This window comes from Scyliorhinus torazame, chromosome 20, assembly GCF_047496885.1.
Source record: "Scyliorhinus torazame isolate Kashiwa2021f chromosome 20, sScyTor2.1, whole genome shotgun sequence".
Classification (NCBI taxonomy): Eukaryota; Metazoa; Chordata; class Chondrichthyes; order Carcharhiniformes; family Scyliorhinidae; genus Scyliorhinus; species Scyliorhinus torazame.
The window spans coordinates 28300537-28306659 of NC_092726.1; the positions used below are offsets into that span (position 1 = coordinate 28300537).

General features: G+C 49.6%; 1 long non-coding RNA gene across 1 annotated transcript; it reads left to right on the forward strand.

Annotated features, from left to right (window-relative positions):
* Positions 1–2814: 2814 nt before the first annotated feature.
* Positions 2815–5403, forward strand: LOC140396750 (uncharacterized). Its single transcript, XR_011936618.1, has 2 exons — positions 2815–2913; positions 4399–5403. It is a non-coding gene; the product is annotated as an uncharacterized lncRNA (long non-coding RNA).
* The last annotated feature ends 720 nt before the right edge of the window (positions 5404–6123 follow it).

Below are 6123 nucleotides of genomic sequence, written 5' to 3' on the forward strand. Positions count from 1 at the left end.
TAAAAGATATCACTGTTGCTTCACTGACGCTGCGTCAAAAACCTGCAACTTCCTAACTGCACTGTGGGTGGAGCTGCATCTTAAGGGCTGCAATGGATCAAGATGGCAGCTCACCACCCCCCCTTCTGAAAGGCAATTGGGGATGGGTAATGAATCGTCACTGTGGGTCGAACACGACACAAATTGTACATCACTGCCTCCCCTCCCCTCCCTGGGGCCTCTCCCAGCCCCAGCTCCCTCAGCAGTACAGCGAGCGGCGGCACTTCAGCTGCATGGCGATGGCCCTCCATTTTGTCTGCTCCCTCCCCCTGGGCTGACGCTAATTCTCTCCCTTGAGCTGATCCGTGACCTGTTGACATCTCCCAACCGGAATCTGCCCCTTTCCCCGACAGGGCCTACCTACGTGTCCCCAAGCTGAGTACATTCTGTGCCTCCAATTTTACAACCTCAAGTCAACCAACCATCAGCCCCCACACTGGAGCTAACTGACAAACAGAGGCCTAAAAATCCAAAAATACAGATTCCTTCACAAACTGCAGTAACTGTAGGAACTACGGCGGCGGCACAGTGGTGAGCACTGTCGCTTCACAGCACCAGGGTCCCAGGTTCGATACCCAGCTTGGGTCACTGTGCGGAGTCTGCGCGTTCTCCCCCTGTCTGCGTGGGTTTCCTCCGGGCGCTCCGGTTTCCTCCCACAAGTCCCAAAAGACGTGCTTGTCAGGTGAATTGGACATTCTGAATTCTCCCTCTGTGACCCGAACAGGCGGCGGAATGTGGCGACGAGGGGATTTTCACAGTGACTTCATTGCTGTGTTAACGTAAGGCCACTTGTGACAATAAAGATTATTTATTTTAAAAATGTGGCAGCTAATTTGTGTGTAGTAAACGGTTAATCTGCTTTTTGTGATTGATGATTAAAGATTGCCGGGACTCCTGTGGATAACTCCCCTGATCTTCAAAATAATGCCACCTTTTGCGTCCACCTCCAGGCAGATGGGGCCTTAGTTTGCAATCCGAAAGATCTGGCAGTGCAGCACTCCCTTAATTCTGTGCTGGAATATCAGTCCTCACTGTTGTGCTCAAGCTCTGCATAGGGACTTGAACCCATAGCTATTTGATTCAAGGGTAAAAGTGCTTCGAGCTGAGCCTCCGTGATACAAAATACTTAATGAGCAAAGGACACTACTGCAACGTTTAACAGTGTACAGTTAGGGGCTTAGCACAGTGGGCTAAACAGCTGTCTTGTAATGCAGAACAAGGCCAGCAGCGCGGGTTCAATTCCCGCACCGGCCTCCCCGAACAGGCGCCGGAATGTGGTGACTAGGGGCTTTTCACAGTAACTTCATTGAAGCCTACTTGTGACAATGAGCCATTATTATCAATTTACTGTCAGTGACTCTTCAGGATGGGTCAGAGGATCCGATCGAAGTTATTGGGAGCCAGTGAAGTAGGTTAAATGTTTCTGGAGCCTTTGTTGTTCATGGTGTATATAGATGATTTGGGAGACCATACATGTGGCTGGTCCGCTTGCAGGTGACACAAAACTTGGTGGAGTTGCGGATAGTGAAGAGGACTGTCAGGATATAAACTGGTTGGAGACTTGGGCGGAGAAATGGCAGATGGAGTTTAATCCGGACAAGTGTGAGGTGGAAGGCCCAATGCATGACGGTGGGGTGAACCACTGTATTATATTGTACATACTGTTCTTACATATTGTACTTACTGTTTGTTACATGTCTGGGTTTGTCACTTCTGGCTCCGCCCCTCGGACTCAAGTATAAAGGTGGTTAACCTCCAGCCCTGCCCGCATTCTGGGACTGGCTGCCAGCAGGTGTCTTTTAGCTGATTAAAGCCACAGTTTACTCTTCCGACTCTCGTCTCTCGTCATTGATGGTACATCAGTCGGAATTACACAGTAAATGGTAGAACTCTTGCGAGGTCTGTCTGGGCGTGCATGTCCACTGATCACTGAAAGTGGCAACATCTGGATAAGGTGGTCAAGAAGGCAGACGGCATTCTGGCCTTCATCGGTCGGGGCATTGAATATAAAAATGGGCAAGTCATGTTGCAGCTGCACAGGACCTGAGTTAGGCCTCATTTGGAATACTGCGCACAATTCTGGTCGCACAGTACCAGAAGGATGTGGATGCTTTGGCGAGTTTACTGGGAAGTTGCCTGGTAATGAGGGCATTAGCTATGAGGAGAGGTTCGATCAACTCGGTCTGTTCTCACTGGAACGACGGAGGTTGAGAGGCGGCCTGATAGAGGTCTACAAGATTATGACTGCCATGGACAGAGTGGATAGTCAGATGCTCTTTCCTAGGGTAGGAGAGTCAGGTTCTGGGGGACATAGGTTTAAAGAGCGTGGGGAAATGTTTAGAACAGATGTGCGAGGCAAGTTTCTGCACAGAGGGTGGTAAATATATGGGAGGCGCTGCCCGGGGAGGTGGTGGGAGCAGGTACGATAGCGGCATTTAGGGGACATCTAGACAAATATATGAATAGGGCGGGAATGGAAGGATACGGACTCCGTAAGTGCAGACGGTCTTACTATAGGCAGGTACCATGGTCGGCGCAGGCTTGGAGGGCCGAAGGGCCTGTTCCTGTGCTGTATTGTTCTTTGTTCTTTGATAGGTTCCTGGAATAGGTTAGCAGCTCAGACAAGCATGGCAGATGTTTTTGTAATATGGGCCGGAATTTTCCGTCCGTCAGGCGCACACACTCAGCGGGCTGGCAGCAGTCAGTGGTCAGCCCCTGAAGGCGATTTGATGCTGGCTGGCCCCGGAACAGGCAGGCAGCCTGCGGTGCATGCTGGGACAGGCCCCGTGCTGCCGGCCAAAAAAAGTGGCAGTCAAGTTATACATAGCTCCAGAACCGGGGGGAAGTCGAGCCTGTGGAGATGCATTTCTCCAGGTAAGTTTAAAAGTAAATTGACTAATTTAAGTTTTCATGCGTTTGTTTGTCTTTGACTGACATTCTGCAGTCGAGGCACGCGTTAGTGTTGATGGAAGCGTCTCAGCTGGGGGGTGGGGGGAGGGGCGCCGGAGGCTACAAATTTAAGACAGAATAAAAACCGACCACCCCAACAGAGGATGGGTTGGACTGCTGCCAGAGGCCTCGACACCCTAGCGAAGGCTGTTGACTCCAGAAAGGAGACAACGTCCATTTCTTCAGATATCAGCAATGTTCGGCCCGGGGCAGCGCAGTGGTTAGCACTGCTGCCTCGCAGCGCTGAGGACCAGGGTTCGATCCCGGCCCCGTGTGGAGTTTCCACATTCCCGTGTCTGCGTGGGTCGCACCCCCACATCCCAAAGGTGTGCAGAGTAGGAGGATTGGCCGCGATAAATTGCCTTTTAATTGGAATTTTGTTTTGCCGTGACAGAAAATTATGGAGTGCTTTGAGTTTAAAGCAGAAAGGAATTGTGGTTTGTAAACTGCTGTCTGACTAATCGTCAGAAGCCACTTTAAGCACATCCCATTCTTGAAAACAGTTAAGTGCGATGTGGGAAGGAGTGCAGGTTTTTTTGCATGGTTGAGCGAGAAAGAACCGATTGTCCTTTCTCCTTGGTATGTTATCTTGCGATCCAGTAGCTCATTGCTAACCATCCTGTATATCCCAGACAGCAAACACCATCCACGCAATGTGAAAAGACTTGATCAAGGCTTTTCCTGATAATATGTCCATCCTCGGAAATCGTTAGCCCCGTCAGACACCCTCTTTCTCTGGAGTAAGTCTTGTGCTGCTGTTACAGCGGAAGGGTGTCAAATTTGCCCTTGAAATGGTGTACCGCATCGAAAAACAGGAATGAGGATGTTCCTGATCTCCCTGGGCAGCGGTTCCACCCTGCCCAGTATTTCTCCAGCATTAGGTGGAGATACAACACGTGCTTCGACTGTTCAAGGCCATGTTTGTGGTGGTGTGATGGCTATATCTTAGTAAGGGGTTGCAGTATTTTGCTGGCTAGTACAGTGTTTTATAAACATTTTTGCCCGAGACCCATTTTTACCAACCGGCCGTCATTTGGGCCTCACACCAGACTTTCGGGACCCACACCGCCCGATCTTTGCCACCCACCATTTTCACTTACCTTTAATGTGACAGCTGAGCCTGCTTGGTCTTCACGATCTCACTCGCTTCGTCATTCAATGTTACATTTCTGATAATGACTTTAGCTGATGGATTCAGATCTCACTGCGTCCGTTAAAGAAAATCAATAGAATTGTCCTCGAACTCGCCATGTTTAGTGTTCAAATGTCTCTGGAGTTTTGAGGGTTTTAAACTTTCATTTGCCAGTACTTCCCTGCATACAACACACATGGGCTTTGCATCCTGATTTTCATTGGCACAATTAACAAAGCCATACCTCAAGTGATCATCTGCTTTGTTCCTGTTTTCAGCTTCTTCTTCATGATGGGTTGTTCACCAGAGGCCCTGGAGTTCACACCAGCACTGCTGGCAAAATGGAGGCATCTCTCTCGCGCCCAGAACACGTGACGTCAGCGGACGTGCATGATCTGCTCTCTGCCGCCGCTTCCGGTTGTTTGCTGAAGAAAGCTGGCCCTGGACAGCGCGCTAACGTCAGGCGAAGATGGTTCACCTCGCTGGGCTCTGGGCCTACGCAAAGCCTGATCCAGCACACATGCACGAGGAGGCCGGAAATCTCAGATGTCCGTCACAGCCGGCATTTCAAAAATCCGGCCGCAGCCGTCGGCCGTTCCTCCCGCGATCGGGAAGGCCGTGACCGAGTGCCGCAACCCTACCGAAACATGCCCACAACCCATCTGCAGGTCGCGGCCCTGAGTTTGAAAGCCCCTGGGCTAGTATATGCTTCCCATGATGTTTGGCCTCTCGAGGCAGAGTAGACTTGAAGGAATGTCCTTGATGGTCACATGAGCTTACTTATCTTTATACTTTGTGGGATGTGGACATTTCTTCCCCATCCTGATTTCCCTTGGATTGAGGGCGGTTAAGAGTCAGCCATATTGGTGTGGGTCTTGAGTCACGTGTAGGCCCAACCGGGTAAGGGTGGCAGATTTCTTGCCCGAAAAACATCAGTGAACCAGATAAGTTTTTATTGACAATCGATGGTCATCGTTACTGAGACGAGCTTTTAATTCAGTAGTTAGTACTATGGCTTCACAGCGCCAGGGTCCCAGGTTCGATTCCCGGCTTGGGTCACTGTCTGTGCGGAGTCTGCACGTTCTCCCCGCGCCTGCGTGGGTTTCCCTCCGGGTGCTCCGGTTTCCTCCGACACGTCCCGAAAGACGTGCTTGTTGGGTGAGTTGGACATTCTGAATTCTCCCTCTGTGACCCGAACAGGCGTCGGAAAGTGGCGACGAGGGTAACTTCATTGCAGCGTTAATGTAAACCTACTTGTGACAATAAAGATTATTATTACTCAATTCCAGATTTATATGAATTAAATTCAAATTCAGCTGCCGTTGAGGGATTTGAACCCATGGTCACCAGAGCATTGGGGGTGAGCTGGATTTCTTGTCCACCGATTCCCCACACACCACTCTCTTCCCACGAGTGCCGACCCTCACCATGCGGCATAGTTATAAAGGTCAAGACATACCGATGTACATCCTTGGTCAACTATGCCCTCCCTCTTTGTAATAAGCACAATTATGCCGGCAGATAGGTAATATTCGTCCACACTGCTGGAAATAGCTTTTGACAAAAATATACACTGTAAATTAATACATAATTCTTGTTTTTTAATGAAGCCATGTCTCAGGCAGAGAATTTGTAGCTGCCTGTTGTATTAATTTTGGAAAGGGTATGTGGTTTATTCTGGTAAATAATTACAAACAAATCTCTTCCCCCCTCTCCCCCTTTAACGATAGGGACATTCAAGGGGCATCTTGACAAATATATGAATAGGATGGGAATAGAAGGATACGGACCCAGGAAGTGTAGAAGATTGTAGTTTAGTCGGGCAGCAAGGTCGGCACGGGCTTGGAGGGCCGAAGGGCCTGTTCCTGTGCTGTACATTTCTTTGTTCTTTGTTCTTTGTTCATCTCATGCAGTCCCGCCCTTTATAGCAACTGGCAAGACTGGTTTCGCTTGGAGCTCACATCTGTAGCAATCAATCATTGCAGATGTTCGTTCCCTGTTTG